Raw genomic sequence first — 12,650 nt, 5'->3', positions numbered from 1 at the left:
CCTGCGGTCGATCCCTCTGGAGCTAATGGTGTCCAGTAGCCTAAGAAGCCCAATCCGGCTGCAAGCAGGCGAGTTCGCTTCTTCTCCCCTTAGTCCCTCGCTGCAGTGAGCCTGTTGCCAGCAGGTCTCACTGAAAATAAAAAACCTAATTCTATACTTTCTTTCTAGAGGCTCAGGAGAGCCCCTAGTGTGCATCCAACCTCGGCCGGGCACAAGATCTAACAGAGGCTTGGAGGAGGGTCATAGTGGGAGGAGCCAGTGCACACCAGGTAGTCATAAATCTTTCTAGAGTGCCCAGCCTCCTTCGGAGCCCGCTATTCCCCATGGTCCTTTCGGAGTTCCCAGCATCCACTAGGACGTCAGAGAAATTAGGGTTGGGCATGGGTTACCAGCGGCTGGGATCCCAGTGATCAGCATCCCACCACAAGTTCTATTCCCACTCTATGGGTGTCATGGACACCCACGAGTGGTAAAAGTTCCTGCTAGTCAGCATGCCGCAGGTCACCATAACTACATCCCGAAAATGACAATGATGCACATAGAGAATACAATTTTGAAATGCATGATATAAATAAACGTTAATAATAATATTACCATGGCCTTCTCATTCACCAACAGAACTTACCCAATCAAGTATTCATAGAATATTCTGGAATGACATCTGATACATTAGTTTCCACCATTATTCAACCAAATAAGTGACGTTTTGTGTAAGAAATTAGAGTAGTCGTACAATACCAGGCACTGGTAGCCCCGTTAAGCACCAGTAATCTGGCATTTGCGTGTTGTTCGATCCTTATCTTTTTATCAGAACAGGACATTCTGAGCAGACAGGCTGTGACCGAGGCGATAACGTTTGGTGATATAAGACACCTAATGTTGTCATAATACATCCAGCAGCTACACAATGTAGCTACAGCACACAGTACCTGTCTTCGGTGAGCAAAATGGCTCAGGAGGCACTGGCTAACCCCAGAGCCAGATTTACATGCAATATATGAGCCAAAGCGTACATCTGGGCATTATCCACAGGTGCAGCAGTATAAACTCCTGGAAATCTAGTGAGTTTTGATTAAAGATGTGTGGAAAGGATACACAGGTGAGGCACTGCCTCACCTGCCATAGACTTTTTACTCCAGAGTTTGGGCTATAAAAATTATTAGAATAATGCAAAGAAGATATTTCAAACAAATTATTAGTATTTTTCATACACTTTATTCAGTCAAAACTCTGGTTTAAACGTAAGTATGACAGGAAAGGCTCTGCCTCACCCCACCGCACGTCACCTACTTTTTAAAATTGACTTAAACATCCGCAAAGCTATAATATAATAATGCTGCTATGACCTATTTACAGGGTTCTCTGCACAAGTGTCACTTTCCATGTCTGTAAGATGTTTCAGATAGAAATTAAGCATTACGTTGTTATTCCGTTTTTCCTGTAATCTGTATTAGTTTTTCAGCCATAGTAAGCAGAAACCATTATATGTTATTGGTATATCTTCTAACTAACTAACTAACTAACTAAATATAAAAATAAATACAAATTCTATCTATCTCTGTCTTTCTGTCTATCTATCAAATATATCTGTCTGTTTGTCTGTCTGTTTGCTGTCTGTCTATCTATCTCATACCGACTAACTGTACTGATTCCAATGGGACAGTCCTTCTCTTTAGACAAGTGGTAAGCAGCAAGTGATCCCTGAATAGATGCCATGCACACACGCATGGCATCTAAACAGTGCAGGGAGGTGAGCCGGGGCTGCTCAGCTGCTCAGGAGCACTGGACACACCCCCAAAATGAAAAAAACAAAGGCTCTCATTCCGAGTTGTTCGCTCGCTGCTAATTTTAGCAGAATTGCTAATAGGCTAAAATCCGGCAGTTCTGCGCATGCGTATGCACAGCAGGGCACACGCGCTAAGCAAATTTACACAAAACTATGCTATTTTACTCACAGGCGAACTAAGCTTTTCAATCGCTCTGCTGATTGACAAGAAGTGGGTGTTTCTGGGTGGAAACTGGCCGTTTTCAGGGAGTGTGCTAAAAAACACTGGCGTGCCAGGTAAAAACGCAGGAGTGGCTAGAGAAACTGAGGAGTGGCTGGTCGGACTCTGGGCGTGTTTGTGACGTCAAACCAGGAACTAAACGGACTGAGGTGATCGCAATCTAGGAGTAGGTCTGGAGCTACTCAGAAACTAGGTAATAAAGGGAAGAAAGGAAAGGAAAAAATGACCTTTGTTGGGAGCACTCACTCTTGGAAACAGTTATGATTTGGATTATGCGTAATAATGTAAATATGAGATAATTAAAACGTAACCTTTAATAATCTTGAAATAAGATAAGAGTACACCAGAAAATGTAATGTTTAAAAATGTGGTTAAACAATGTAAACCATCGGTTAGAAACTACGACTGTGAATATCTAGATGAATAAATAAGGCAAAAAATACCAAGCCCTCCAGGCATTAATTTATAGGGTTAGTGCAATAGCCGATGTATTGCCGTCAAAAAACCTACAACACCTGGTATTCCTTAGTGGTCAACCACCTAAGTACTGACCAGGCCCAACACCGTATTGCTTCCAAGATCAGACGAGATTGGGCATGCGCGGTGTGGTATGGTAGTAGATTCAATAAGGCAAAAAACCTACAGCTGGTATGCAGCTATTGGATACACCATAAGCCTGGTTATTATGATGGGCAAATGATCTCTTGATAGAGAAACATATGTTTGACCGTCATTGCACCAAATTGTACCCCAAATGTATAGGTATATGGAGGTTTAAATCATGTGGTCAATAAATTTTGCCAACAGGAACCGCCTGTATGTTGCTTTTTTTGTGCTATGACGGTGAGCGCGCTCACGTGACCAGCAGACCGGCAGGAGAGGAGACCAGGCGAGCCGCATAGACACACAGCTCGTGAAGTCGAGTGGTCAGCGGCACTTAGCGAGCAGGAAACATACACCTTTTGGTCATAAGTATATTTTCTCTTATCCTGCACACCTTTTATCTCCCGCTCTCCAGCCACGCACAGATGTAATTAAACACTATGTGCACTGGTCTTTTCCGGCAAATCTATGCCATCCACTTAAGGCATCATTTACTATATATGGAAATTACTGCTTTTTTGGTGCTGTAAAAACATATGGTGATATTTGACAATTCTGTGTCTTCATGTGGCTGACATAATATAATCAGGAATAATCTGCTACTGATTAGGGCTGTGGCAACCACAGTACAGGTATTGTCACTCTCTTATCCCTGATAATTCAGCACCGTTTTCTCACACAATTTTTGTTAAACAGGTTTCAAATACAGGCAAAAAACTAATGTATACCCTTGCTATTACAGCATAAATGATACCTGGTATGGACTTATGTTACAATTTTGACTGATACATTGTGGATACACTGTGGATACATGCATCACTGCTTTTTATTGTAAGCATATCAGCTCAACAATATTGTTACAAAGACAGTACTTGGTATTTCAGGCTCTACTGTGTTAGTTAGCCTCTTTGTGGATAATAGAGATTGTGTCTCTGGAGATATATTTCCTATCTACTTTATCCACTCCCTAAATCTGTCTTTTCAGCTGACAAATATGTTTTCTGGTCCATCTCCACTCCCTGCCCTATACTTTTTGTGAGGGTGGAGGGGGATGAAGGTGGAATGTTCTAGATCATTTCAGCTTCAATTATATCACTTCAAACATATTTTTGCTTTGATGTTTACCACTTTTTTTGGCATTTCCTCAGTATAACAAGGGTTTATATTTGCCTTACCAAAAAAAACCCATTCTGAATGATGTTGCATAGCACAAAAAAAGCAACATACAGGCGGTTCCTGTTGGCAAAATTTATTGACCACATGATTTAAACCTCCATATACCTATACATTTGGGGTACAATTTGGTGCAATGACGGTCAAACATATGTTTCTCTATCAAGAGATCATTTGCCCATCATAATAACCAGGCTTATGGTGTATCCAATAGCTGCATACCAGCTGCAGGTTTTTTGCCTTATTGAATCTACTACCATACCACACCGCACATGCCCAATCTCGTCTGATCTTGGAAGCAATACGGTGTTGGGCCTGGTTAGTACTTAGGTGGTTGACCACTAAGGAATACCAGGTGTTGTAGGTTTTTTGACGGCAATACATCGGCTATTGCACTAACCCTATAAATTAATGCCTGGAGGGCTTGGTATTTTTGCCTTATTTATTCATCTAGATATTCACAGTCGTAGTTTCTAACCGATGGTTTACATTGTTTAACCACATTTTTAAACATTCAATTTTCTGGTGTACTCTTATCTTATTTCAAGATTATTAAAGGTTACGTTTTAATTATCTCATATTTACATTATTACGCATAATCCAAATCATAACTGTTTCCAAGAGTGAGTGCTCCCAACAAAGGTCATTTTTTCCTTTCCTTTCTTCCCTTTATTACCTATGTATTAGACCTATGGGAGCACCATCGACAATCACCTTTTTTCTACCAATAGAAATTTTTCTTCTCAATGGTAGATGATGATAAATTCCGGAAGTTTTTTCTGGTTGGTCGGTTTTCTTGGAAACATACTCAAATCATTTATTCATTAAAACATCACTCAGTCCTGTGCGGCATCCTTAACCCAATTCTTTACTGCTACTCAGAAACTGCAAGGAAATTGCTTTCGTTAGCAATTCTGCTATGCTAAGATACACTCCCAGAGGGCGGCGGCTTTGTGTTTGCATTTCTGCTAAAAGTAGCTAGCGAGCGAACAACTCGGAATGAGGGCCAAAGTATGGTTTGTGACGCCAGGCAGCACCACAACCCTGCCAAGGCCACACACTCTTGAACACACATTGTTGGCGCGCAAGGGTCCCGAATTCAAGCCGCCAAAGGTATGATCTATCTACAGTATCATCTATCTATCTATCTTTACAGATACACTTATCCTAAATATGCACTGTGGCTTGGGACGCCGCAGAGCCGTGGCAAGCAGTGTAGTATATCTACTTTTCCTTTACACAGCACAACACCACTCAATCTGTAACGGAGATGTGTTAACTTTGGGGCTGATTCAGAGATGGAAGCAGCCATGCGTCTGTAAGCAGCGGCCGCGTCCATCTGGTCTGCACATATGTACTGGCCGCAGTGCGCGACCCTTCTCCTTGCAGCCGCATCCTGGAAGGATTTGTCTGACTAAGATGCTCATTCAAGCCGAGTCACACAGGACCTGGTACACTGACAGGAGAAGCAGCGTAAGTGGATGAAGACTCATCGGTATACGAAAAAAAGTGGTGGAAATATGAATTTAAAAAAGTTTTTATAAAATCACTGTCAGCTAAGCATACAAAGCATACCTCCCAACATATGGGAGTATGGCCAACATATGGGAGTATGGCCAACATGTCGGAGTATGACCAACATATGAGAGTATGGCCAACATATGAGAGTGTGGCCAACGTATGGGAGTATGGCCAACATATGGAAGTGTGGCCAACATATGGAAGTGTGGCCAACATATGGGAGTATGGTCAACATACTGTATGAGAGTATGGCCAACATGTGGGAGTGTGACCCTGATATGGGAGTGTGGCCATCATATGGGAATATGGCCAACATACAGGAGTGTGACCAACATACAGGAGTGTGACCAACATATGGGAGTGTGACCATCATATGGTAATATGGCCAACATATGAGAGTATGGCCAACATGTGGGAGTATGGCCAACATGTGGGAGTATGGCCAACATATTGAAGTGTGGCCAACATATGGGAGTGTGTCCAACATATGGGAGTGTGGCCAACGTATGGGAGTATGGCCAACATATGGAGCGTGGCCAACATATGGGAGTGTGGCAAACATATGGGAGTATGGCCAACCTATAGGAGTATGGCCAACCTATAGGAGTATGGACCACATATGGGAGTATGGCCAACATATGAGAGTATGGCCAACATATAAGAGAATGGCCAACACATGAGAGTATGACTAACATATGGTAGTGTGGCCAACATAAGGGAGTGTGGCCAACATATGGGAGTATGGCCAACATATAGGAGTGTGGACAACATATGGGAGTATGGCCAACATATGGTAGTGTGGCCAACATATGGTAGTGTGGCCAACATAAGGGAGTATGGCCAATATATGGGAGTATGGCCAACATATGGGAGTACGGCCAACATATGGAGTATGGCCAACATATGAGAGTATGGAAGCGGGAAATTAGCGCAGATTTACTGGCCCTTGCTTGCAATGTGATTTTAACGGATATCCAAAGTAACCTGAGGGTTACTCAGCTGTCTGCTGGTCATGCAGTTGATCGGATGCTGCATCATCGGATGCAGCAGCAAATGACAGCAGCCGGCAGTAAGCATTTTTTAACTCCTGCTGCTTTTGCATATCTTTGCATATCTGCTGCATCCATCTCTGAATCCGACCCACAGTTGCATGTGTGTGATGGAGAAAGGAGCTGTACGTGGTGCAATCTTTATTAAGCCTGGGATTTATCCTATGCCACTGCTGCAACACTGCTATGCTACTGCTGAAACACTACTGTGCTGCTGTGACCATCTAATAAAGAGAGAGAGTATTACTTGAAACTACTGGCTATATTTACTAAAACACTGTAAACGCTACTGCTCTAAGGTGAGAATAGTCTTGTAAAAAGACACAAGTTCATGATAATATGTAATAAAATAAGTGAATGGTAAAACCTTATTCCACACAATAATGTAAAAATAACTTTGTTGGACTTTTAAAACTTTTAGCAGCTCATCAGATGTTTATGTTTTAGAGCAAAGGTTTCATGTGACTGATGTGTTTGAGGTTTCAATAATCCAATAATCAGCTGCATTTCTAGCGTATCTTTCCAGTCCTTCCTGTGTTCTGACGGTGAACAGGTGAGGAAAAGCGTGAAAGTAGATGCTTGTAAAATGTTGCCAGGAATTGACAGAAGACGACTGGGGTCTAATTACTAAGCCTTGGAGAGAGATAAAGTGGAGAGAGATAAAGTACCACTCAACCGGCTCCTGTCATATTTCAAACACAGCCTGTAACATGCAGGGCCGTCTTAACAGCAGTGTAGCCCTTGGGCACAGCAATGCACTGGGGCCCCTACTCATCCTCCAGCGGTAGGAGTAGGGGTGCTGTCAGTGGCAGCTTTGATGTCCCACGGGTGGTATGGGGTAGTTCTAACTTCCGCTCCTCATGTAGGACCTGGAGCAGTAATCTCTGCTAATTACTCCTTTACTGCACAGATAGGGCAGGAGGGAGAACACCAAACTGTAAAAGGGGGCATTGGTCTGAATGAAGGAGCTTCCAGGGTGGTTAGTGGTGTTTAATACGTAGGGGAGGAGTGGATAGTGGAGTGGGCTTAATATTCATCATTTTCTGGTGAGAGAGCAGCTTGCTTGATTGCAGATATCTACAGTTTCTGGAAATAAATTTCTTCGATGTGAATGGGATAAAAAATCTAGAACTTTCCACCTTTCAGGAGGTATTGGGGACTTGTGGATCAGAGTTCAGGAGCCAGAGCAATCCAGCAACGAAAATATAAAACTGCATATTAGGTGTGTGGAGCTGGAGCAGGCACCAGCTGCTTGAAGGCTGATATCTCTGGTTCTGGGCATGTTAGCGACAAGCTGCCAGTATCCACCAAAGGGGAGAGTACCAGCTTTTGGAGTATACCCTCAGAAAAACTCTAAGATTGGCTTACTGAGTTTCAAAGCATTACATGACCAGGGCCCAAGGTACCTGAAACAGCTTCTGACCCCATACTGCCCCACTCGATTACTGCGATCTGTAGATGAAGGACTTTTAGCAGTACCTAGAATCTCCCGTAATTCATCTGGGGGTCGAGCTTTTAGTCATGCGGCTCCGACTCTATGGAACTCACTTCCCCGCACAGTGCGAGAGGCCCCAACTATAGAATCCTTCAAAAGTAGACTCAAGACTTTTCTGTTTACTCAAGCATTCCCATAATTGTCCCTTTTAGTATCTTCATGCTTCTGTATTTTATGAAAATGTACTTCATTATTTACTGTACTATGTATCTGTTAAGCGCCTTGAGTCCTATGGGAGAAAGAGCGCTATATAAATAAAATTATTATTATTATTATTATTATAAGTCAGATAGAACCCGAGATATCTGGCTAGGAAAGGTAATTAACAGGCTTGGATGGGGACCACTGGTTTGAAGCCACATTTTTCCGGTTCCCCTGGGCCGATTTTCAAAAATCTGGTACCCCTGTAAAGAGGGGATTCTCAGATATCAGCCTAGGGCCCTGATACTCCTGGGACCCTTAGGTAAGTGCCCATTGAGCCCATACAAAAAGACGGCCCTGGTAACATGGCAGTTAGGACCTAATTGGCTGGTACTTTATCTCTCTCCAAGGCTTAGTAAATAGAGACTCCTTGCTCTGGGGGAGATACATGCATCTAACTCCTTCTAAGCTCTCCCCAGACTCCTTTGAAACTAGCCAATGGGAGTCTGGGTGTGGGCTTAGAAGGAGCTTGATGCTTTATGCTGAGTCCCAGGTGCCACATGGCGTCTGAAGCACATAGCGCTGCCGGGTCAAACAGCCAGTACATATATTGCATACATCAAAACATGTATGTTTATATGTGCTAATGGTTCCCCCCTGCATTATAAGGTAACTGTCAATAAATTACTGTTAATTAATACACCTCCCTTTGTCTTTGTTTTGTCACACTCTTACCTAATGGATGCTGTACAATTAGCAGTAGGCTTGACAGTGAAAGTGATATTTTATTTTATTCCACATTACCTTCCAGATAAGCACTCCCACAAAGATAGCCTCATAAAGCAAATCTAGGAGCAGTTCCAAATACTACAGTGCTTGGCGGCCAGATAGGTGCATCTGCAACATATGAAATGCACCGTGGGGGCACATTATTTTCAGTTTATAAAAAATGGGTCATGGTGGGTGTAACTGTATCATAGAGACACCTCTTCTCTACACATTGTCCTGGAAGTGGCCTTTGTGATGTCCTGCTGGAACTTTTCCAATCATCTCTTATCCCTCCTGTCCTGGCAGTGCCCTTTGTGATGTCCTGCTGGAACTTCTCCAATCATCTCTTATCCCTCCTGTCCTGGCAGTGGGCTTTGTGATGTTCTGCTCAAAGTTTCCATTTAAGCACCCAAGGAACTCACAGGTCTTTTTTTTTTTTTTTTTTTTTATCAATTTGCCCTACACTGTCTCTCCTATACTACTTACTAGTGTAAAGATGCTTTACCCAAATGTATATCTTTTTTGAATTTGTAAGACACGCCAACAAACCATAGTTTTATCATAAACGTAATTGTCATCACCTTTGGATTCAGCAATGGGAGAATAAAGCCTCATCGTGCAACCTTACTCAGTTTTTATGAGAAATCACATTTAGTAAAAAATGGGTCATGGTGGGGGTAACTGTATCATAGAGACACCTCTTCTCTACACATTGTCCTGGCAGTGCCCTTTGTGGTGTCCTTCTAAAACTTCTCCAATCATCTCTTCTCCCTCCTGTCCTGGCAGTGCCCTTTGTGATGTCCTGCTGGAACTTCTCCAATCATCTCTTCTCCCTCCTGTCCTGGCAGTGCCCTTTGTGATGTCCTGCTGGAACTTCTCCAATAATCTCTTCTCCCTCCTGTCCTGGCAGTGCCCTTTGTGATGTCCTGCTGGAACTTCTCCAATCATCTCTTCTCCCTCCTGTCCTGGTAGTGGGCTGTGTGCTGCTCAAAGTTTCCATTTAAGCACCCAAGGAACTCACAGGTCTTTTTGTTTTTTTACATAGTTACATAGTTGTTGAGGTTGAAAAAAGACAATTGTCCATCTAGTTCAACCTATATTATAAATGTATATTTATTATTTTTTGTTAATTAAATGTTGTGTCCCTGGATATTTTTTCCTCTAAGAATTTATCTAGTCCATTTTTAAACGTATTGATTGAGTCCACCATTACAACCTTCTCTGGCAGAGAATTCCAAATCCTTACTGCTCTTACTGTGAAGAACCCTTTTCTCTGTTGAGAATGGATTTTTTTTCTTCTAACCTCAGGGGGTGTCCTCATGTCCTATGTAGGGTTTTTTTGGTAAACAAATCATTTGATAAATCCTTGTATTGTCCCTTAATGTATTTATAAATATTAATAATGTCCCCTCTTAGTCGCCTCTTTTCCAGTGTGAACATATCTAACCTTTTAAGCCTTAACCAGTTTAGTGGCTCGCCTCTGAACCCTTTCGAGTTCCAAGATATCTTTTTTATGGTGTAGTAGGGTATGCCGGTGGCCGGGTTCCCGTGGGACAGCATTCCGGCACCGGAATCCCGACCGCTGGCATACCGACAGCTGGGCGAGCGCAAATAAGCCCCTTGCGGGCACAGCGGCGCGCTATGTGCGCCACTCTATCTATTCACCCTCCAGGGGGGTCGTGGACCCCCAAGAGGGAGAAAAGGTGTCGGTATGCCGGCTGTCGGGATTCCGGCGCCGGTATACTATGTGCCGGGATCCCGACAGCCGGCAAACTGAATACTACCCCTTTCTTATAGTGCGCTGCCCAAAACTGTACACAATATTCCAGGTGTGGCCGCACCAATGATTTATACAGTGGCAGGTTTACACTTCTCATCCCTTGTCTCCATACCCCGTTTTATGCATGCTAACACCTTATTAGCCTTTGTTGCTGCATTTTTACATTGCGTACTACTACCAAGTTTATTATCGATGAGAATTCCCAAATCTTTTTCAACTACCGTTATCCCTACATTTTCCCCATTTAGTTTATAGGCTGCCTGATTGTTCTTAGTCCCAAAGTGCATAACTTTACATTTGTCTATATTGAACCTCATTCTCCATTTATCCGCCCAGACCTCCAGTCTAGATAAGTCATTCTGTAGAGACTCAACATCCTTGTCTGAATTAATTATTCTACATAGTTTAGTATCATCTGTGAAAATTGACACAGTGCTTTCCAGTCCCTCTCCTAGGTCATTGATGAATATGTTAAACAGCCCGAGTACTGAACCCTGCGGTACTCCACTGAGTACTGAAGCCCATTCAGAGTACATCCCATTAATCCCCACTTGCTGTTCCCTATTAAACAGCCAATTACTCACCCAAGTAAAAATAGTGTGTTCTACTTCAATCTCTCTTAGTTTGAGAATTAGTCTCCTTTGTGGAACTTTGTCAAAGGCCTTAGCGAAGTCCAAAAAGATCACATCCACTGCTTGACCCTGATCAATATTATCACTCACTTTCTCGTAGAAGCTTATTAAGTTAGTTTGACAGGATCTGTCCTTCACAAATCCATGCTGATTCCTAGTAATAACCTTGGAGGTATCCAAGTACTCTAGTATGCTATCCCTTAATATACCTTCTAGTATTATCCCCACTATAGATGTCAAACTTACCAGTCTATAGTTCCCAGGGATCGTTTTACTACCCTTTTTAAATATCAAGACGACCTCTGCTATATGCCAGTCCTTTGGTATCATTCCTGATCTAAATCAGATATAGAGGTTTCGATATCTCTATGTTGAGTTCCATAAGAACCCTGGGGTGGAGTCCATCCAGCCCAGGAGATTTATTTATCTTAATTTTACTTAGTCTCTCCTGGACTACTCCCTCGTTTAACCAAGTACAAAGCAACGGGTCATTATTATAGTTCATGTTATGCTCTAATCTCGTCAACCTGTCCTCTTTCATGACTACTGATGAAAAGAATTTATTAAATAGATCCGCTGTTTCCTTATCATCATTAATCAAGACATCCAACTCGCACTTTAAATGCCCAATATTCTCCCTTTTTAACCTTTTACCGTTTATATACTTAAATAACTTTTTGGGGTTTGTTTTGCTCTCCTTTGCGATTTGTTTTTTGTTTTCTATTTTAGCTGCTCTGATTGCTTTTTTTGTTACATTCCTTGTACAACTGGAAATCAATCAATTTGCACTACACTTTTTCTCCTATACTACTTACTAGTGTAAAGATGCTTTACCCAAATATATAACTTTTTTGTATTTGTAAGACAAGCCAACATACCATATTTTTTTATCATAACCGGAATTGTTATCACCATTGGATTCAGCAATGGGAGAATAAAGCCTTGTCGTGCAACCTTACTCAGTTTTTATGAGAAATCACATTTAGTAAAATCCTAGCTTGTATACATCAGGAAATGTAGCACCGTTTGTCGTCTATACAAATAAAGACTGGAAACAGCACAGTGGCTCCAATGTTGTGGCTGTGAGGTCTGACAAATTCCAGCCCCTCCCCTAATGGCACAGATATTCTTGTGGCTTTGTTTCATGGCCCAGATTTATCAAGCTTTGGAGGGTTATAACTTGCATGGTGAGAAAGTACGGTACCAACCAATCTGCTGATAACTGCCATGTTACAGGCTATGGGGGTTATTCAGGTTGGATTGCAGATTCTGCTAAAAAGCAATCCTTTTTTTTTGCATGCTGGGGGCCACCCATTGCAGGGCAATGCCGTCCAGCACGCTGACCATTCCGCCCAGTGGCTGAGACCGCAATTCAATATTCAATTGCGGTCGCAGCAACTGTGGATGACCCCCTGCCTCTGCAGCCAAGTTGCGAAGGCAGGCGGTTCACCGTCATTTTTTACATTGGAGCAGCTGCATGTG

The 12,650-nt window shown here is 42.5% G+C and overlaps 2 pseudogenes; one reads left to right on the top strand and one right to left on the bottom strand.

Moving 5' to 3' along the window:
• Nucleotides 1–2,509: 2,509 nt before the first annotated feature.
• LOC134941261 (5S ribosomal RNA) lies at nucleotides 2,510–2,628 on the bottom strand (annotated as a pseudogene).
• A 1,402-nt stretch (nucleotides 2,629–4,030) lies between these two features.
• LOC134934922 (5S ribosomal RNA) lies at nucleotides 4,031–4,149 on the top strand (annotated as a pseudogene).
• The last annotated feature ends 8,501 nt before the right edge of the window (nucleotides 4,150–12,650 follow it).

This window comes from Pseudophryne corroboree, chromosome 1, assembly GCF_028390025.1.
Source record: "Pseudophryne corroboree isolate aPseCor3 chromosome 1, aPseCor3.hap2, whole genome shotgun sequence".
Taxonomy (NCBI): Eukaryota; Metazoa; Chordata; class Amphibia; order Anura; family Myobatrachidae; genus Pseudophryne; species Pseudophryne corroboree.
This window is presented reverse-complemented; position numbering and strand designations above follow the sequence as displayed.